We start from the raw sequence: 23345 nt of genomic DNA, 5'->3' as shown, positions 1-23345 counted from the left end.
TCACTGACTTCCTCTTTTTTTTTAATTAATTTTTTAAATTTTATTTTAGAGAGGGATAGAGACTGTGCAAGTGAGGGAGAGGAGTGTGTGGGGGGGTAAGGGGGGAAGGAGAGAGAGAGAGAGAGAGAGAGAATGAATGAATGAATGAATATGTTCAGCAGGCTCCACACTCATCATGAAACTGGATGTGGGACTCAATCCCATGACCCTGGGATCATGACCTGAGCCGAAATCAAGAGTTGGACACAAGTGACTGAGCCACCCAGGTGCCCACCCACCCCCCCTTTGTTTCCACTTTTTTTTATTAAAGTATAACATGAAGTTATATCAGTTTTAGTGTACAATATAATTATTCCACAATTCTGTACATTACTCAGTGCTCATCATGATGAGTGTACTCTTAATCCCTGTTATCTGTTTCACCCATCTCCCTATCCAGTTCCCTCAGTTTGTTCCCTGTACTCATGTGCCAATTTTTTGCTTGTCTCATTTCTTTTATTTTGTTTCTTAAAGTCCACATGTGAGTGAAGTCATATGGTATTTGTCTTTCTCTGTCTGACTTATTACACTTAGCATTATACCGTCTGGGTCTGTACATGTTGTTGCAAATGGCAAGATCTCATTTTTTTATGGCTCATATTTCATTTATACACATGCGTGCACACACACAACATCTTCATCTATGGATGAACACTTGGATTGCTTCTGTATCTTGGCTATTGTAAATGATGTACAATATACATAGGAGTGTTTGAATTAGCGTTTGCATTTTCTTTGGGTAAATACCAAGTAGTGGAATTCCTGCCTCATATGGCACTTCTATTTTTAATTTTTTGAAGACCCTCCATCCTGTTTTTCACAGTGGCTGCACCGATTTGCATTCCTACCAACAGCGCACGAGTGTTCCTTGTTTTCTATATCCTCACCCACACTTGTTATTTCTTGTACTTTTGATTTTAGCCATCCTGACAGGTATGAGGTGTTACTCATTGTAGATTTGATTTGCATTTCCCTGATGATGAGTGATCTTGAGCATCTTTCCATGTGTCTGTTAGTCATGTATATGTCTTCTTTGAAAAAATGTCTTCTCAAGTGCTCTGCCCATTTTAAAATTGGATTATTTGTGGGTTTTTTTGGTGTTGAATTGTAGAAGTTCTTTATTTTAGATATGAACCCCTTATTAGAGTTATCATTTGCAAATATCATCTCCCATTTGGTAGGTTGCCTTTTGTTTTGTCAATGATTTTCTTTGTTGTACAAAAGCTTTTTATCTGGGTGTAGTCCCAATAGTTTATTTTTGGTTTTGTTTCCCTTGCCAGAGGAGACCTATCTAGAAAAGTCTCTACAGCCAGTGTCCACTGACTTCCTCTTAATCAGCTCACCTAACTGACCCGTGCTGCCCAGTCTCTGTTGAAAATACCAACTGATGTATGTTGATAGTGTTTGTTCCCAAACTTCTACATACTGCTCCATCAACTGTGTTTGTTCTCACTTATACATAATTTCATTAAAATTACTTGATGTAGATACATTTAATTTAAATATTTGCTATTTAAATATAAACAAAACCATTGTGTCTGTTTTATGGATATTTGGTTAAATGTTTTCTTTGGAAGCTTGATGAAGGCCAAGTATATTTAACATATATGTTACATTAACTGTAAGTGATATAATTGTGAAATATTTGGAGAACTGTTAAGATCAAATAACCTTGCTGTATTGGAGATGTTTAGGTCATATTCTCTTTAAAGGTGACGTGTAATACCATGTTGGAGACCCATACCTTGTAGGGTCTTGTCCTTCATAGAAAGAATGGTGAATGAATGTGTGGATGATGAATATTTCAAGTTAAAATCAAATATTTATTCTAAGCAAATTTAATTTGTTGAAATGCTTCTCTGCTTTACATGACTCAACCGTGTGAACTGAGTTTTGTTAACCAACTACCAGTTCTGGTTGCCTAGATACAAAGACTCTTGCTGTAGTAAATCTAAGCGTCACCAAATCTGGGATGTCCTGGGACCTAGGCTGTGAGTTGCACATAAAGAAACACAATGAAGCAGCAAAAAAAATTAAAATAAATACAAGAAACATTTTAATCATTACTTGTATCTTTTTAAGACCTTAAAATAAATCCCACTTATTGCTCACAGAATCTCTTCTCAAATCCCCCAAACTCGGCCCAGCTTCTTGGCTTATACAGTTCACTCAGCATCTCCAGGGAAGTGACCTGGTAAATATATATTTTTAACAGGCTCCCAAAATGGCTTTTCTCTGGCAAGTATGAAAAGCACAACTTCATTTCTTTTTGTTTTTTGACTCTTATGATGACATAATCATTTAACTGGAAGATGAACAATATTTTGTTAATTTCATGACTAAACGTATGCATTGCACACCTCTGTTCTTTTTTCTGTGCTCTAAAGAAAAAAAAAATACCCCGATACAGAAAATATTTATAATCTATACAGAAACGAATATTTTTGTTCCAAAACAATTGACTGGAAGCCATGGCATAGAGAAATTCTGTTTCTATAGGTATGTATTTTTTTTTTAAATGAGCCAGATACTCAGGAGCATATGGGAAATAATAAACAAACAAAAAACAAGGACAACTGGAGGATGAGAAAACGGAGTTCTAGAAGAAGTGAAGCAAATTCTGGCACACAAAGTTGACAAATGCAAATCATTAGAGCCCAGTAGTACGTATTCAAGCTGGTTTGGATAAAACACACGTGAAAATAAAAGTTGTTTCTCAAAGGACAAAATTGGAGCTAAGAGTGTCTGACTGTTTCAGAGATAAGCGCTTCTCAACTTAGAGTGGAAAAGGAGAAGCTGGTGTTTATGTAAAAGAATCTGTGTAAAAGCCATATGGAGCTGTTGCTAATAAATATCCATTTAATCAAATGTCACTATGTTTTTTAATGTTTTGTAGTTTGATGCAGAGAATGTACTTTTATTTCTTCAACAGCTGCTCTTTTTAAATGGGTGCAGCTGTACTACAGATTTAATTGGCAACAATTGCTTAATTTTTAGTCCGTTGCTTCCAGTCTTTCAAAAGCAATGTTTCATGTTCTGTGGAAGGGAAAGGCTTGATTTATTTTTCCTAGAAAGTGCAAAGTACAGTATGAAGTAGGAATTAGGCAAATGAAAGTTTCTGCTTGAGTTTTCTGTTTATTTGTTTGTTTAATGTGAAAGTGCTTTTTATTATCTTTATATCCCTACTTTTCGTAGACATCCTTTTCAGATCGCACTGACAGAGATTTCGTGCCCGGTCATCGGTCCATCTCAAAACTCCCCAAACGCTGTAAGCTAGAACAGATTCTGGCAGATGACCTGAACATGAGGGAGAAAATGACACCCATTGGTTTTAAATGTTAACTGCTTTGAGAATAACCCAGTATCAGATATTCGTTGCTTGAATTAGAAATGTGACTCTTCAATACATACAGAAACTTGCATCTCGATGTGTTTGATGGGGTTAAAATAGGAAGCACATGTTCTCCTCTACTATTTATTACTTTTTTTGTTTCTACTGTGATATTGAAAATCGTTCTGGCTCAGTTGCTATGGAAAATTCATCCTTTGCAAGCCTTCCAATTCAGTTTCTTTTTTCTTTTTCTTTTTTTCATTTTATTTATTTTAGAGAGAGAGTAAGAGTCGGGGGGCAGAGAGAGAGAGAATCTCAAGCAGGCTCCATGCTCGGTGCCAAACCTGATTTGGGGCTCAATCCCACAGCCCTGGGATCATGACCTGAGCTGAATCAAGAGTTGGACGCTCAACTGCCTGAGCCATCAGGTGTCCCAATTCAATCTCTTTTAAACCTAGAACAAATTTTGGAGGAAAGGGACTAATGTTACAGTACCTACTTTTCATCCGGTTTCACCATCTTTTGCTTTTCAGGCTTTCATCCTCCAAACAGGACTGTGAGTACAGAGTATTGGATAGATAATGAAAAACTCGATTTCCAAAATGTGTGCCACTCAGAATCTCTCATGCAAATCTTATCTATAATGTATAGGTCTGCTGAATAAAACCACCTTGGTTATCTGTTTCTTCCTGCTTCACATACCCACTTGACTCATGGATTAGCTATGAGGCTGTTTAACTTATACTTTCTTCATGGAATGTTTCCAAAGATCTCTTTGTATGTGTTAGGCTCTTGTTCAATGTTGCCTAGGCACTTCTTAATTGCTTTATATAGTAAGCTGTGCAGCCAGAATTCAGTGATACATGTGGATTTGTATGCCCCGATTCCACACTATTAGTTACCTAGTTATTATCCAGAATTAAGTAGATAACCCACTAGTTACTGTGATTACCTTGAGGCTTTGTAGCTCTTAGAACTATCCTGTGCTTAATGGGAGTGACATACTATATAACTCAGTAGCAAAGTCTCTTCTGATTTTTATGTAACATTTTCTTTAACATTTTAAGTGTTCTTTATTAAGCAGTAACCCAGTCATGCTAAACTGAAGTAGATATAGCTCTGTATGTTCCCCCAAATCAACGAAACTTTTCTTTACAGTTTTCAGTCTTTTGGGTTAAGGGAAACTTCTTAGCTTACTTCTGATCTCTGCAAGAAAGGGGTTTCTCTGTATAATTCGGTGTGCTTATTATCCTTTCTCACTTTGATATTATTATCTATTAATGGATCATGAGCTCCATTAAGTTTAATATATATTTCAGAAAGCTTTTGATTTAATTTTGTTTTAACTCTTTGCCTTGTCTTTAACATTTTTGGTCCTTATTCCATTGCCTCATTTTAATTTTTTAGGATATCTAAGATAAAACATAAATCTTGAAGTATTTTTAATAAAGGTATGACAGTAAAAGGTGAAACAATTAGCATTAAAAGAATGTCATTAATGATAATTGGTGTACAGTGACCAGAACAGTCCATTGTAGTTTGTATTTAAAAAATTACCATGTTCCTTTCAAAGAGTTCTTTAAGTTTTGCTCTTTTTCCTGGTGTGTGTGTGTGTGTGTGTGTGTGTGTGTGTGTGTGTGTGTGTGTTGATAGAGGGCAAGTTGAAGGGAAAGAGTCAAAATAATTCGGTTAGTCATTAATGTGCATTAATAGTATATTACATTGAGATCATAAGTAGCATGTGAAGTTAGACAATGAAATGTCAATTCTTGGGCTAGTTTTCAGGGGCTATTGTAACAGTACCACAGACAGAAAGGCTTAAACAACGGAAATGTATTCTCTCAGAGTTCTGGAGGATAGAAGTCTGAGATCTGTGTGCTGGAATGTTGGTCTTTTCTGACAGTTTTCCAGGAAGGATCTGTTCTGTACCGCTCTCCTAGCTTTTGGTGGTCTCAGGTATTCCTTGTGTAGATGTCATTCTCCCTGTGTCTTAACATCATGTTTGCTCTGTACATGTCTGTCTCTGTGTCCAAATTTGCCTTTTTAATAAAGAAGTAATCATACTGGATTAGGGCCCCCACAAATAACCTAATCTTAAATCGGTCATCTGCAAAAGCCTTTTTCCAAATAAGGTCACATTCACAGGCACTGGCGGGGGGTTGGGGGGTGAGGGGGTTAGGACTTCGAATCTTTTGGGGAAGGGGGCACACAATTCAACCCATAACAGTTCTTGAAACATTGGCTAGTTCCTTCATGATTGATTTTTAATATGTCTTCAGGGTATATTATATTTTTATTCTGAATGCTCAGAATAAGGTAAAAAGTTAATTCACATATATTGATTTGTTCAGTAGGAAAATGGGCAGGTATTTTGTAATGATACATAATAGAGTTACCTATTTCCTGTCATCTCTGTGCTGATGTGGGTATTATATGAAAATTAATAAATTGTAAGGATTCACCTGTCTACATTTGCAATGGAATTCATGTTTTTAGAACCTGTGATATTTAACTTCTCTGTGTGCAAATATTTACTTTGCTTTTAAATACTATTACTTATTTCTATAGTAATTTCAGCATGGGTGCCCTGTTATGATATGGCAGGCTACAGAGTGCAAAGACTTATTAATTTTTATCAGTAAAACACTTTTATTTATTTCTTATTGTTTTAAATGTTTTTATTTATTTTTGAGACACAGGGAGACAGAGCATGAGCAGGGGAGGGGCAGAGAGAGAGGGAGACACAAAATCCAAAGCAGGCTCCAGGCTCCAAGTTGTCAGCACAGAGCCCGATGTAGGGCTCGAACTCACGGACTGTGAGATCATGACCTGAGCCAAAGTCGGACACTCAACAGACTGAGTCACCCAGGCATTCCAATAAAACACTTTTGAAAAATTAAGATGACTACTTTGGAATGGCTGAAGAGATTGTGGCTTGAATTAACGAGATTGAAGACTTTATCTCATTAATGCTTAGACACTAATGTCTATGCTTTTATTGATACTTCATTGTTTCTCCAAATAAAGTCCAAGGAATAGTTATTTTTGGGGGTTCCGGGGTGGCTCAGTGGATTAAGAGTGTCTGACTCTTGATTTCGGTTCAGGTCATGATCTCATAGTTAGTGAGTTTGAGCCCTGCATCAGGATTCTCAGTCTCCCTCTCTCTCTACCCCTCCCCTGCTCATGATTGCTCTCTTTCTTTGTCAAAATAAATAAACTTTAAAAAAGAGAGAAATGAAAATGTAATTGATATGGTGTTTTAGAAACTGGCTCCTTTTGAATGGGTCACCTGATGACAGCATTTAAAAAATATATTTGGGAGTTAGATATCTATGTGTAGAAACTCTTAGAGGATTACTTTAGCCTTTTAAAAAAAACAATATTCTTTCTAATCAATGAAGTAATTCATGATTATTAAATCTCAGACAATACAGAAAAATATATGGGAAAAAGTACTTGGAGTCCAACTCAACATAATTTTAAATCTTATTGGTTTCTGTGTCTGTTTCTGAGGGTATGTGTATATGTGCACGGCTGTGTGCAGAGCCTAAGGATAATTTTTTTTTAGAAAAGTGTAAGTCATGACTCATATGAAATGAGTGTATTTATTTACTTAACTGATTGAGGGAACTGATGTTACAGCTGATTCAAAGGAGAAGTCAATGTATCACATTTATAGTCAACATAGTGAATGATAAAATGAATTTTAAAAAGATGTAAAACTGGGTACTCCTGGGTGGCTCAGTCAGTTAAATGTCTGACTCTTGATCTCAGCTCAGGTCTTGATCTCAGGGTCATGAGTTCAAGTCCTGTATTAGGCTCTGAGCTGGGTGTGGAGCCTACTTAAAAAAAAAAAAAAAAAGATGCAAAACTCATGAGTATCCACAGAACATGAATCAGTTGCATTCCAATGGACATGGCTTATATTTATGACAGTTTTCTGACAGTAATTTGCATTGCTCTCAAATTTCTATTACTTAGGGAGTTCTAAAATGGCTCAAAGACTTTGGAAGGAGGAGATAACTAGGAAGTGTGAGCTGGTAAGGATACCCATGATTTAGGATGTATGTTTTATCTTTTGCCCATTTCAAAGTCTTTCACAAATTTTCCATGTGGCATATGTTAACATTTATTTTATCTTCACCAATTGGAATTATATGTTTACATTTTTTCCACCCCAAACAAATATAATTGACATCATTGCTATCCACATGCACATGAAGTGCATAAACTCACACTTAAAAACAAGGAAGCAAAGTAAGACAAAACCATTCCTACCTTTCATTCTTTTTACTCTGGGAGGGGCCAGTATATCACTCTTTCACTTCCCTTTTCACTCACCCTGTCCCAGTCACCCTTTCCCCCTTTCATGACTCCACTCCTCACCCCTGCTACCCCCAACACGCACACATAACCTGGTCAGTCCAGTCCTGATTCTGGAGCCTGGAGTTTTTCTTGCTTCAGTTGGTGATACCCATCACACAATCTGAGAAGTGCATTCAAGAATGTCGTTTGGTGTTGATGAATAAGTATTCTTAACATTCTTAACATTTAACATAACTTTAAAGCCTCTATTTAACTGTGTTAGCTTTACCAAATTAGTCTGATCTTTCTTTTGAAAAATTCATCTTCATTGTTATTCCCATGAGACCTGCTTTTAAGAGGTCTTTTTAAATGAGCCAGCTTTTAAGAGAAATAGCTTCTTTAGCACTGAATGCAAAGTGTTATTCCCAGTGCTTAATCACCATTATTTTGTCTAAAGTATCTGTGGTCAAGGTGATAGTTTATATTTTAGTAAATACTTTTAACTAATAATTCTTCAAGAACTAGTCAATTCTTTGGGAATCATCAAAGAAGTTCTTTTTCCAAGAAAGAGAAACTAAAGTTCTAAAAAATTCATTTTCTGTTTGCTCTAAGAACAGATTTTTACTAATAACGATTTCTTTCCTTTTTTTTGTTTGTTTTGAGAGAAACAGAGAAAGTAAGTGAGATGTAAGTGAGGGAGGGGGAGAGGGAGAGGGAGAGAGAGTATCTTAAGCAGGCTCCAGGCCCAGCTCAAAGCCCAACGTGGAGTTCGATCTCATAACTATGAGATCATGATCTGAGCCAAAAATCAAGAGTCCGATGCTCAACCCAGGTGCCCTTTTCATTCCTTTATTAAGGAGTTTTGTAATTCATTCTCACTTGAATGAACAGGCAAGAGAAGAGAAAGATGCATTCATTTTTGTCTTTTCTAGAAATTAATACAGAAAACTTGTACTAAAAATTTCATCTGGCTGTAACTTAGAGTCAGAGTGATACAGCTACCTAGCTTGGCAGTCAGCCCCTCACAATGTGAGCAAGCCTCCAGGTGGTCACGAAAAATGATGGCCATCCTTGTGCAGAGACTTATTACCATTTTGATCCAAAAAAAATGTTTGGGTATAAGTAAAATACTGTAGACATGAAAATAAGACAGTCATTTATTTTGTCCTATGTATACTCCATGTAGTTATATAGAAAAATGAAAAGTCAATGTGCTGTTCTCTACCAATCCCTGTACATGAAGGAAATCATTTGTGCCTAAACACATTAATGTTTAATTCAACTCTTCTATATAAAATTGTATGTGGTCATAAAATACAACATTTATTTAACATTTGTAGTTAATTCCAGTTCTTCCCTTACCTATAGAGTAGGTAGATTTATTCTAGTAAAACACGTCTGAAAATAATGTTCACTGATTCAGATGTTGATGACAGATGGGTTTTAGGTCAGGCTAATGTCTGTGGCTTGGAGACAATGATTGTTAACATTTACGCTCCAATAATGAATGACCTGAATTTTTCCCACATGTTTGAGGTCTTGACGTCACAGAGGCTAGAGGATTTGTAGCCGTGGGTATATTCAATGTTGGCAGCCATTCATTAGTAAATCCTTGGTAGGAAAGTTGGATATGAGTGACATCTGGAGGCTTTCTATACCTAGAGGTGGGGGAATTCTGGGTTTGTGGGGTTTTTGTTTTGTTTTTGTTCCCCCCAGTAAGCTAGATTCAGCTTTTAGGAAATAACCACATGTGCAACTGATGAGTTTAGCATTTCGCAGAGAGAGGGACTGAAAGATTGAAAGAATGGAAGGAGAAAGATCTTTTATGATTTCTTTCACTGAATAGAATTGGTTAATTTGATGTTAGGTGCTAATATAAAACACTGCCTGAACTATGTGTATATCAAGGATATATATGTGTTATCAATTGCTACTTAAAAGTGAACATTAAAATTTTTATTTTTACCTATCAGAAAAATGACAGTTACCCTTAAATATTTGGAAAGGGTGAATTCCAAAGTGTCTAGCTATGAGGCAAAATTGCTAATATTGATTCTGTTTTCTTCCCAGAGTCCATTATAATGTGGGAAACTGTGAACACTGGAGTAGTGTGGGAATTTTGTGTTTGCAATATGGAAAAGGGAAATGTTAGGCTTGTCTACATTGTGACTAAGCAGGGCAGTGGATGCATAGTGAGGCTGGGGTGGAACTTAGACTCCAGTTCCCTATAAGACATAGTTCAGATAGTTTGATCATCCAGATTTGATGAAATGAAATTTGAAGCATACTTACTCTTCTGTACATCAATATTGTCCCAAGGGAAACTATAAAATTCTATCTTTATTAAACTCTGGAGTATAGTGTTAAAAGTAGAATATTAAATGTTTTTCTTTTGGTTCTCATCCCATTGGAAGAACTAGTTAATCCAATATCTCTTTGGCACATTCTCAACAATAGGAATAATAATTTAGTAATCCTTTACTCTTTTCATATTCAAGGATTTTTTTTTCCAATCCAGGAGTGTCAATACGCAGCATATTGTCTAGACCTCTACGTTACAGAATGATTATCCATAATTTGTAAGAAAGCCCTACAGTCAAATTTTTTAAATAAAAATTTAACTACAAAATGGGTTATCTGTCCTAAGAGATTAGACCAAATTTCTTTAAAGGAGTAATAGTAAGTGCTGTCATTTCCAATTGTTGCCATCTCACTATTGAATGTATAAAGCTTCATTGCATTTTTATTAGGAAAACATAAAAATTAACAAAAAAATAATGTTTATTTTATTTTTGAGAGAGGGAGAATGTGAGCAGGGGAAGGGCAGAGAGAGAGGGAGACACAGAATTGGAAGCAGGCTCTAGGCTCTGAGCTGTCAGCACATAGCCTGACATGGGGCTTGAACTCATGAACCATGAGATCATGACCTGAGCTGAAGTCGGATGCTTAACTGACTGAGCCACCCAGGTGCCCCAGAAAAACATAATGTTGTAGAACTATAAAATATAGAAGTTTACACTTCTTCCTATAATTCTACTTCCCAGATAAAATTCCTATCAATAACTTAGTGCATGCTCTTTCAATACAAAAAAGACATGTATACCAACACAGCAAGGAGGCAGTATTCCATGGTGGGCAGAAAGAGAGAGAGCGCATGTGTGTGTGCGCGAGAGCATAGCCTCTAGAACAAGACTGCCTAGGTTTGAGTCCTATCTTTGCTACTGTAGGACTCAGGGTCCTGGGAAGAAATAGATGACCCAATCATAGGAGTCACTGAATACTTTGAGAAAAGCATGTGTGTGATTTTTTACTCTAGCAATATATCTTGATCATCTTCTATCTCTGTATCTACACACACACATATACTAATAAACATACACAAACATACGCAAATGCATACCCATTTCTCTCTCTCTCTCTGCACACACACACACATACACACATACACACTCACTCACTCACTCACTTACTCTTTATTGGCTTTAGAGTATTCCGCTGTGTGCATATACCATGATATATTTAAACTTTTCTGTTTAGATGGGGATTGGGACTATTTTAATATTGCACTATTATATACAATGCAGTAGTAACATTTCACCTTGTAATCCCTAATTTTGGATTTGAGAGAAGCGAGTAATTTTTTAGTATTTTGAGTCATGTAGATTAAATCATCTTCAGGCCACTCTCTAATAAGAAGGAATGTACATGACTGACATTAGTTCAGCTGTTCAGGAAGTGACTGAAGCCTTTTATTTCTCTAGGTCCTAACCCCATCAATTTTATAAAGAAAAGGTTTATAGACTTCTTTCTATGGCTTTTAACTTGATTGAAGAACAGCTTTTTGAATATTTTTTCTTGATACTATAATATTCTGTGCACATAGGTTTTAGGTAGTTTATCAAAATATTAATAATTATGTAAAATTCAGGGGCAAATTTTTGAACTGGTTGATCTCAGTGTAATGAGGTTAGAGAAGCACAATTATGAGTTATTGGAATCCCATGGTGTGTTTGTAAAAATTTTTTTAAGTTTATTTATTTATTTAGAGGGAGAGAGAGCACAGCAAGGGAGGGGCAGAGAGGAGAGACAGAATCCCAAGCAAGCTCTGTACTATCAGTACACAGTCCGATGTGGGCCTCGAACTCACAAACTTCAAGATCATGACCTGAGCTGAGATCAAGAGTTGGATGCTTAACCGACTGGACGACCCAGGTGCCCTAGTGTTTGTAAAGTTTTTAGATGCAATAATATATATCATGATTATTTTTTATTTATATATATTGTTGGCCTAGAACTTTTTTCTCCTTTTGTAACAACTAATGAACTAAATTTGCCCTTTATTGTGTAAATTTTATAAAATTCAGTAAGTGAAATATGAAAAAAGTAACATTTGTTTATTTTTACTTCTGGTCAGAATTATGGTGGACAACAATATATTTCATTCTGCTTTGAAATAGTTAAGAATATTGCTGTAGTGGAGAATCTAGACTGAGTAAAGGAAAGTTTCCACCAACTGTTCATTAAGGTTACACTGAAGAGAATTGGAACAAATAACATTTTTAACAGTACTGTAATAAAACTATGTTTTAGTGGCATTGGTGACAATCTGTCCTAAATACAGTACTTCTCAGTTACATCATTTGAGGATTTAGCATGAATGAGATTGTTGTAGAAACAAATTCTACAATATTACTTATTTTAACATATTTCCTCTCTAAAAGAATTCCTTTTGAGAATTCTTCCATAAGGGCAGCAGAAAAGAGGACATTTCATGACTTTCTGTGTAGTATCTTTTGTCCTAACTCTCCATCTGCTAAGTGCTCCCTCAGTGCCTCCTGGTAATTCTTCCGTCCTCTCCCTGGATCTCTTGCCTGTTTTGCCAGTTGTCTTGTCGTCTTCAGCACATGCTCTGGTGATCTTTGCCTCTAGTCTCAGTCTTAAACCTTTATTCCTGGCACCTAGCAAATCATCCAACCAAATTTGAATTGCTTTCAGAATATCAGATTTTGGATTTCTTAGATTTGTAACTACAAGTTCAGTGTTTAGAAAGTTAGGATAATACAAAGAAGAAAAGGAAAAAAAAACTACAGTGTTAACATGCTAATCTGAGATCAGCAGCTCATGTTTTCTGTATCTTCAGTTAAATGTTTTACATGGTGCGCTGTATTTAATCTTGAATGTTCCTTTTAAATATGTCTATTTTACAAGCATTTTGTTTTGTACTAAGTGTTCAAAACATTTTTAGTGGTCATGTGCCAATTTTCTCTATGGCTATGACATAACTTACTCTCTTGTTAGACATTTTTGTTTCCTGATAGTCCTTATTACAAATAATGAGATAAAAACTTTGTATAAAAATATCTCAAGTTGTAGATCTCTTTATGAAGTATTCCTAGAAGGGGAATTAGTGGGCTAAATGGTATGAATACTTGAGAACTTCCCGTACATATTGCCAAATTGCTTTCCAAGGAGGCTGTACCAATTTGCACTTCCACCAGCAATGTAGAAAAGTGCCTGGTAAGTTTTCAATTGGATTTCTTTGATAAGAAGCCAAATGGGCAACATTGAGCTGGTCATTAAAACAAAGATGAGAACACAACTATACAGGCATTTTGTTGTCAAGATGGAAATTCTGGTCTGTTGGATTTCTGCTGTGTGCTAAAGGAATTCAGCGTGTTAAATTATTATATCATTTTTATCCTCATTAGGTCATCAGACAACAATCATACTTGAATTTGCTTTTTACTTCCCCCCCATTGGCACTCTCAATGTCAGTGTAAATAAGCAGACGTTGGGCACTTGGTTAAGCGTCTGACTTTGGCTCAGGTCATGACCTCACGGTTCACAAGTTTGAACCCCAAGTCGGCCTCTGTGCTGACAGCTCCAAGTCTAAAGTCTGCTTCAGATTCTGTGTCTCCCTCTCTGTCAGCCCCTCCCCCACTTGCACTCTGTTTCCCTCTGTCTCTCAAAAATAAATGTTAATAAATAAAGCAAACCAGCAGAGGTCAAAGAATACTGTGCCAAGATTCTGACCCCTCTTCATTGGGCTGGAATCGGTGGTGAGAAGTGGGGGTTGATTCTGAATTAGTTACTGAAGACCGTGTGCTGGGCTGGCCCATTGTGACTGACCCTGTCAGGGGGAAGGGACTGAAGAGCTGAATGCCCAACACCAAGTACGTGATATATTTAACGGCTGGATAGATTGGATACATCAAAGGATTAGTAAGTGAAGTAATGAAGTGGTAAACACACAAACCTGCTGACATTAAAAACCTGAAGTCATCCTTTTTGATATAGCTGGGTAACCCTCTCTACACATTTGGCTAGTTAGAATTATCCTTGTTAAAACCTCTTGGACTTCCTGGTCACTGAAGGGAACCATTCCCCCCACCCCAAGCAAACAAGCAAAACTAATCCTCAGAGAGCTTTAGATGCAGATTATCTCTGTACCATCTCATGGGCCCAAGTGCTTTTAGAGCCATACAAAGAATTTATTTTGGTTCTTCTCAATCAGAACTCTACTTTTGGGTGTTGGAATTCATCCAAAATTAAGTGCCTGACTTTCGTATTGAAAAAGATACTTTTTTAGAGATTTTGATTTGCTTTGCTATATTGAACTAAAGAGGTATTGGTTCTAAACTTCTGTCACTCACTGAGTTGGGCTTTATACTTAAGGAGAAAGGTCTTCATAACTGCTAGATTTTTTAAAATGTAGCACACCCATATATGAAAGTGACAGGTTAGAAGGGTTCCAGAAGAGGATCCTTCATGTTGCTGTCTATGTCCTGTGTACTAGCCTTGCTACATACAAGGGATGGGCCCAGCATACGTGAGAAGTTCCATGAAGAAGCACTGTGCTTGCATTCTGCTGGCCACATTTGAAAGTTTCAATATTACCATGGTGGTTTATGTTGGGTATTAAGATGGGTACTTTTTCTGTAATAGAAACTCTGTTATTAGACACTTCTCAAGAGACCTCTCAGGTTACTATAGTGAAAACTGTCAGTAGTGGTTCCCTAAAGAGAATGCACTTATTTAGGAAACATCCTCATAAGATTAAAAAAAAATTAATGTGATTCTGATATAATTGCTGGAGTACTTTAAACCTATCAGTCCTAGAAGTATAACTTATCTCTGTTGAAGATATCTATATATCTATATATATAGATATATAGATATATATAGAATATGGATATAGATATATAGATATATATAGAATATATAGATATATAGATATATATAGAATATATATATATATATATATTCTTCAAAGGAAAATTTATCCTAATATTAAATAATATAAAATTCTAATTCTCCTAGATGTTGGGCAGTGTGTTTTGTGAACTTATTTAAATCAAAATGGGAGCCAATATATATAAAGAGAAATTAAAGAGTTTTTCTGTAAATTAAGGGACCTCTTGAAAACAGAAACCATATTACATATATGGTTATATATATATATATATATATAGACACACACACGTAAATATATGTGTGTATGTACGTATATATGTGTATGTGTGTATATAGTGAAAAACAGCAAAATATTTTAATTAGAATTTAATGCATTTTAATATAGAATATGTAGATCTGTCATTTTTGACTAATGACAAGTTGCCATTGCAAAAAGCAAGTTTTTTACACATTGTTTTAAAAGAAGAAAATGATTAATCTTTATACTTTGAAGAGAGTGTGTTTCCCTATATTAACTGAAAAATGGCCCATAATCTTAACTTGGTCCCTTAACCATTTTTTATTTAGATTCTGAATTATTTTTTTCTCTTTGGTATGATTAAAATTATTTTTTTTCATTTTTCAGGAATTTGTTTCTTATTATTTGGACTGTTCTACAACTGGTTTGCTCAGCAGAAAAATATAATGAAGTTTTTTGTTTAAATGAATTTCTTTATATTTAAAAAATATGTATATTGTATCTTAGAGGGTTTTCCTCCCCTAATTTTGGAAAAATGACTGATTAGGGGCATCTGGGTGGCTCAGTCAGTTAAGTGTATAACTTCAGCTCAGGTCATGATCTTGCAGTTCAAGAATTTGAGCCCCACGTTGGGCTATGTGCTGACAGCTCAGAACCTGGAGCCTGCTTTGGATTCTGTGTCTCCCTCTCTGCCACTGTCCCCCCTCTCAAAAATAAACAAACATTTTAAAAAAATTAAGAAAAATGACTGATTAAAGGGGAAAAGCCTTTAATTATTTTACTGTAGAGAATTTACAAGTGTTACAGGTAAAAGAGAAAATATTGGCATGGAATTGTAGTCCAAGCATAGGAATTCCCTCTTTAATATTATGTTCTGACTATTCTTTGATCAAGAATTTACACTACTTTTTTTTCTGCCTTTGGATTTAGGTACATTGTGAAGCAAATAGCCAAAATGATTAAATCAGAAATGAGAAAATAATCGTTGAGTTCAAAGATTATTTTTTTATTCAAAGATTGGTGTCTATGTTAGTGTCAGTATATCCTCAGCACCAAGTCAGAGTTTGTTTATTGCCTGGAAAGTGCTAGGTAATACCGTACAATTAAATTAATGAAGGAATAAATATTTCAGCATTTTAACCAGCTATGAACAATATTACTACTCTAAATAGATATAAAATTATTCCCACAACCTGTTTGTATCAACTTTTTCAATTGTTTAAATGGAATAAGAATTTCTGTTTAGTTCAGTAGAAGTGATTTGAAATGGTGCATAGAATTGAAGTAGTTAAATTTTATTATTCTTATTTTCCTAGAAAATTATACTGAGAGAGTTGCGTTCTGTTTCTCTAATGAGCACTTATAAAAATGAAGCTATTTTCTGGTGCATTTAATATTGTAAGTGATAATTCCAGACTATTTTACATGTTTCAAGTTAGTCTGATGCCTTGGTAATAAAATTGAAAAAAGGATGCTAAATCTTGAGACGTTAATGGTAGTAGAAATGACTGCATTATTGCTTTTGACATGTCAAATTTACCACATTAAGCTGTCGTCCCAGTCTTATGCTAAATAACTCACCTGTGTGTGCAGCTCATCCTGTTATAGAATTGATTATACCCTCGATTCTGACTTCCATAAACTCTGTACTTGTTAAACTTACCAACCTGTATGCACTGAACTTTTAAAAGGGAATACAAATGATTGTTCATCCATTTGTAAATAATACTTCATAAAATAATATTAACCTAAAAAACCCTATCCTTGCTTATATCCTGTAAGGATGTACGTGAAGCAAATACTCCCTATATTTTTGGTAGGAATTATTATTACCAGTTGGGTGCTTTCTACTGAATCACATGACTTCCTTCATTCCCAAATATTAGATTTTCAGTTTGTAGCTGAAAGGATGTAGGAACAGTTAGGAAAAGCTGGATGCTTCTAACCACTTCCGATTTTTAAAAAATCTTTTAAAATTTGTTCCTTTAAGCGTTAATCCAGCAATTGTATGAGGAAGGATATTTAGTCAAAGGATGCTTAACACAGGTAGAGTTTGAATGGACCAATGGAATGAGTCTTCCTGCCTAGAAAACCTTTTTCCGAGGATATATCCATGGCTTAAATTCTTATTTTGTTCAGGTCACAAGTCAAATATCCCTTACCAGAAATATCTTCCCTGAGGTCACATGCCCAAAAAGTATTCATTTTACCAGAGGAAATGAGATAAGTCAGGATCTTTTTCTGCTGTGTTCACTGTTGTATGCTCAGTACCTAGAAGGGGTCTGGCAAAAAGCATTTGATGTGTATCTATGGAATAAATGAGTAAAAACATGAATGAATTATAGAACTAAAGTCCTTTTGATCTCCTCTGATCTTTTAATTTATATAATGGGAGCTAAGTCCAAGATCAGTGCATTGATTTCCTCAATATTCCATAGGTAAGAATTGAGGACATCCCAGAATTCCAATTCAGTACTTCATTCTGCGACCTTCACTTCTGTCCATGAGAGGCAGTGTAGGAAAGGGGAAGGACTCACGTTTGGGAGCCAGACCAAATCCTGATTTTATCGCTTACTAGCTGTGTGACTTTGTGAAAGATACTTAATCCTTCCATGTCCTTTTCTTCAACTGTAAGTGGAGATGACGTGTATATCGCTTTGGATTATTGTGAAGAATAAATGAGACAGTGTATCACAGAACTTGTCATAGAGCAAGCTACTATGGCTATCCTCATCATTTAGTCATTATAAATCATATGGGTATTCAGTCTGTTACTTCCTATAATATTACTATAGTAGTATTTTTTTCTGACTTAATATATATAAAGCTTGTTCATCATCACCTGAAGTGATTATGGAGTTTACTAGGTTGATATACTAGGTTCAGAATACTAAGTGATATTAATATGAAGTGTGTTTTCTATACTAGTTTACAACACTAATTAATATTAAATATCAATCTAGTGCTTCTGACTCCTGAGGCTTTACCCAGTATTCCACATGAAGATTATTCTCTTATTGGCAATAGACTTTAGAAATAAGCGGGATGTAAATCTAGCTACAGAGGTTGAAACTCGGTGAAAAAAATTATCTTTGATTTTCTTCTTATCAATTTCCTATCCAAAATAGAAAAATTTCTATCATTCAGTAACCAATCAAGAGAAGGCATGGAGAGTATTCCAGAAAGAAGTAAGTTGTATAGATACATATTGATCATTCTTTTGCTTAATGTGTCATCTAATTTGAGTATTTGTTTTTTGAAATTAGAATCATGTAGAATAATTATTACTATTAAGAAACTAATTTTTAGATGCATATTTTTATGGCATCATGATTCTGTCAATAAATTTCTGTGTGGTAGCTTTGCTTCCATTGGATTCTAACTTTAAAATCGACATCACAGGGTTGCCTGAGTAGCTCAGTCGGTTGAGCATCCGACTTTGGCTCAGGTCATGATCTCATGGTCTGTGGGTTCGAGCCCTGGGTCGGGGTCTGTGCTGATAGCTCAGAGCCTGGAACCTGCTTCGGATTCTGTGTCTCTCTCTCTCTCTGCCCCTCCCCCATTCCTGCTCTGTCTCTCTCTGTCAAAAATAAATACCCATTAAAAAAATTAAAAATAAATAAAAAAAATCGACATCATGTTTGATGTTCATTAGAATTTATAGACCATCCTGGGGTCCACTGTCTTTAGATTTCCATTTTTCAAATGTAATGGAATGTGTAATAATTTATTATTACCATTACAAATTATGGAGCAGTTCCTTGAGTTGAGAACTTTTGTTCAAGATTCTAAAGTCCTTCCTTCTTCTCAGCTACCCTGTTAACCTTTTACGTACAGATAAACTTTTATGTACACAGACCCATGTGCACATAAGCCAGTTCCTGAATGCATCTTAGTCTTCTTTTAATCCCATGTCCTTGAGTCTAGCACACCTTAGACTTTCAGTAGATGTTTCTTAAATGAATGTTAAGATCTTTTTTCATTTATAAAGAAAACATGCTTTTATAAGCTAAGTTTACAAATTTTCTGCTCCTGCTGTAGCCAGTTATCACACACTTAATGGCACTAACCCACATTTATTTTTTATAGTTCTATAGATCAAATATCTGACGTTCACACTGGGCTAGAATCAAGGGGAAGTGGTTCTGCATGTCTGTCTTTAGGCTCTGGGTAAGATCCATTTTTGTGCCTTTTCTGGCTTATAGAAGCTGTCCAGTTTCCTTGGCTCGTGGCCCTTTCCCTCCACTTTCAAAGCTAACAAAGGCCAAGTCCGTCATAAATCACATTGCTCTGACCTCTTCCATCTTCACGTGTCCTACGACTGACCCTTCTGCCTCCCTTTTATAAGGATCCTGTGGTTACAGCGATGATAGTCTGGCATAATTTCCTGATCTCAGGGTCTGTAATCCCATCTGCAGGGTTGCTGTTGCCATGTCTTCACAGCTGCTGGAGATCACCATGTGAACAGCCCAGGGTCTGTTATTCTGCCCAGTACATTGAGCTTATGCCAGCAGCTGAAGCCCCAGAGGTCGTTTCCTTGTTAAGTATATGGGGAAGATGCTTGTTGGTTAGCAAGTGTAAGTGCTTTAGCCAACCCTGTCTGAGGTTTTAGCTCAAAAAGATCCATTCTTTAGGTTTAGATTTCATTTCAAGTGTGTAGTCAGCAATTAGTTTATATAGCCCTGTATTTATGGCCTATCACTTAAGTTCCAGTAAATTCACAGTAAATTCATAACACACTAGTTCATCACACAGTGACAGAGGTCTATGTGGTCCGTGGCAATTTCCCTTGAACTGGACTTAGGAGAATTCTTCTCTCTGCTAACTTTGCACCCTGTGTGAATCATTTTTTGCCACTGCACTTCATGTGCTTATGTAGAAACGGCATATAACTAAGTCTCTTACTCATTTTCCAGAACCACTAAGATCTCAATGAAAAATGTTCTATGAAGTACAGAATTCTCTTTCCTATATATAGTATTTCTCTAGGTTTTATTAAAGGACTCTTTTGTACTGAAATGTTTTATTTACTTTGATGTAAACGTACACCGTGGTGAATCTTAGCACATTACTGAAAATAACTCAACATTTTGTAAAACCACTACTTAGTACTGCTTCACATGTTAAGCTTTCCAGTAAATGATACAAAACAGATTTTTTTGCCTGGTTTCTTTGGGAAAAGTAATGTTAATCCAAGTGTCTGTTGATGGTTACACATTTCTTTCTGTAGTTCTGTTACATAAATGTGGAACTTTGATGCCTCAGTAATTTTATTTTTAATTAAGAAATATCGAGGACAGTGGTTTTCCAAGTAATTTTGTAAGCTACAGAAGCCCTTTTGCTACAGAATATTAAACGGAGCTGCCATATACAAAACAAATGTATGCGGAGCTGCTCTGGTTGGTTAAGGCCCCCATGAATACACCTTCCAGTGACTGCTAGGGGACCAGTGGGCCTCAGTGAACAGTGGTTACGTATTTGTAATGTATTTTGTAAGCTCTAAAGTATATAAGATAATATAGGTCAAGAAGCTATGGGAACAGTAAATGTGTGGGCGTGTGTGTGTAGAACAGGTTAAATAAATGAGTTCTCCACAAGTTTATTTTGTAAATGCTAATGCTAAGTCAATGTTTGTTCTCTGAGTTAACTTCCTATAAAACCATAACCCATGTGAATATTTACATTTAAAATTATTTTCTTGAAAGTTATAAATTCATAGACCATGTATTTATATATCATTTATATCATAATATGCATACTATGTGTGTGTATATATAATTAAAAAAATCTGTGTAACTTGGAAAATTTATTTTCTGCATCTGTCCATCATGACCAGAGAAAACAGATGTTATAATGATATAGCCCTGGGTCCTCAATATTTAATGTATATATGAGTACATGAAATATTTTTGTTAATCTTATCAGAGGAAATTTGGAAGCTGTTTTTGGTCAGACTAGCATATTTAGTTTGTAGTAAGAAATCTTGAAGTTCTATTTTTTTCTCAAACTTTTTATTTTTTTATAGGTACGTCTATAATTTTACAGTAGAATTTATAATTTGGCTCATAAACATTGTCAGAAATGGTATGTGATACTCTTACCTATTGAAAAGATGTGTATCTTCTGCATCTGAATATTCTTAAATAAGTTAACTCTTAAATACTTAAAAAAGTACAAGACAAGTAATAGATATGAAACCTTTATTTTTTTTTTTAATTTTTTTTTAATGTTTATTTATTATTGAGAGACAGAGAGACACAGAGCGTGAGCAGGGGAGGGGTAGAGAGAGGGGGAGACATAGAATTTGAAGTAGGCTCCAGGCTCTGAGCTGTCAGCACAGAGCCTGATGCGGGGCTCGAACTCACAAACTGCGAGATCATGACCTGAGCCGAAGTCGGTCGCTCAACCGACTGAGCCACCCAGGCGCCCCAGAAACCTTTAAAGCCAAATGATTAGGAAAAGAGAGAATTGTACTATAATTCTTTGAAAAATATGGTATCAAATGAATAAGCCATCATTTTTATGTTCTGTTTTAGAGAAATAGGTTACTTAATGTTCTACATATGTGTGCACAATTTTGCTCATGTTGGTAACATCAAAATAAAGTAAGTGACTTGTGAGAAACAGGTGATTTTTCAAGAAGACAATTTACTTAAGCAAACCAAAATGTTTTAAACATTTTTATTCAATCCTAAAAGACTTTGTAAATTTTCATTCATTGCAAAAGGCTTATTAAACTCAACTTTAAATTTAATTCACATCATTAAGGGCATTTATTATATTAGGTCTATAGTTCTGCATCCGCTTTTTGGATTCCTTTTTTCATTTATCACAGCCAGAATATAAGCTACATTTCTATTTGTATTGGGCCCTTGAGAGGTTATATAGCTAATGGAAAAGCCTACATAGGAGTCCAAGGTCTGCCTCTTCCAAAATTCATTGCCATAAGGAAAGCTGGTTAGCCTCAGGGAATTACTTAGACTTTCTCAATTTAATTTACTAGGCTGTAAAATGGTCTAGTCTGAAAAACAGGGGAGTTACAAGAATTAAATGACATAAGGCATGTGAGAGTTTACGGTGTAGGGCATGACGTATGTTAAGTGACCAATGAGTGCTTTGCTTCTCTTGCTCTTTTAGCTAGAAATTAATTTTCAGACTGACAGCCTCTAAATTTATATCTCCTGCTTGGACCCCTCTTTTGAAATCCAGACTCCCATATGCAGCTGCAATAAATGACCTCTTGACTCAGATATCTAACACACATCTCAAACTCCATGTGTCCCAAAGGGAACCTCCAAACGTTGCCTTCAAACCCAATCCAGATGCAGTCTTCCTAATCTCAGCTGTTGGCAACTGCAGCCTTCTAGGTGTTTCGTCGGAGATCTTGGGGGCAACCTGGATTTCTGTCATTCTCTTATCCATCACACCCAATCTACCAGCATGTCTAGTTAGTTCTACCTTCTGAATAGTCCAGAATCTGAGTACTTCTCTCCATCTCGATTTTACAGCTGCCGTAGAGCTTATATCTTGCCTAGCCTGAGTGCTACCAAAACCTCTCAGCAGTTCTTTCTGCTTCCTTAACTGTCAGTTCCCAGCAGAGCAACCTGGGTGACTTGAGAATAGAGGTTGGTTAATGTTACTCCTCTGCTTGAAACCATCCATGACTCACCTTGTCAGAGTAAAAGTCAAGGACTTTATAACCCCTACAGGGACCTCTGTAATTGAGCTCCTTTATCTTCACCATTATCTTATGTCTTATTACCTTTCTCTTCACTTACCCTGCTTCGGCTACACTTACCTGTACTATTCTTTGTGCATGCCAGTGTACTCAGTGATAGTATTTGCATTGGCTATTCTCTCAGCCTGGAACACTTTCTTCTTGAATATCCTCCTAGCTCATTTCCTATGTGCCTGTGTCTTCCAGTCTTAAATCTGATACTGGCTTCCCATTGTGGTTTAGCCTGACAACTCCCCCTCCCCCACTTCAAGATGAAGCCCCGCCCCCTGTAGTACCAGTCCTTACTTATTATCTTACTCTTCCTTCAAGAGCACTTGTCATCTAATACGTGGTAGAATTTGTTACTTTCACTATTTACTCTCTGTCTCCTTCTCTAGAATTTAAGCTCCAGAGTGATGGAGCAACTTTTGTGGCTGTTGTTTTGTTTATTAATACTGCCGAAGCATCTAAAACAGTGTTTGGTACATAATAGGGGCTCAATAAATATTGACAGAATGAAT

General features: G+C 35.9%; 1 protein-coding gene across 3 annotated transcripts in view; it reads left to right on the top strand.

Annotated features, from left to right (window-relative positions):
- PDE3A (phosphodiesterase 3A) overlaps window positions 1-23345 on the top strand; it is a 315627-nt gene that overhangs the window by 122088 nt on the left and 170194 nt on the right. The gene's annotated exons all lie outside the window — the stretch shown is intronic.

This window comes from Puma concolor, chromosome B4, assembly GCF_028749965.1.
Source record: "Puma concolor isolate L17-30 chromosome B4, mPumCon1.1.hap2, whole genome shotgun sequence".
Classification (NCBI taxonomy): domain Eukaryota; kingdom Metazoa; phylum Chordata; class Mammalia; order Carnivora; family Felidae; genus Puma; species Puma concolor.
The sequence above is the reverse complement of the archived record's forward strand: the minus strand, read 5'-3'. Positions and strand labels throughout refer to the sequence as shown.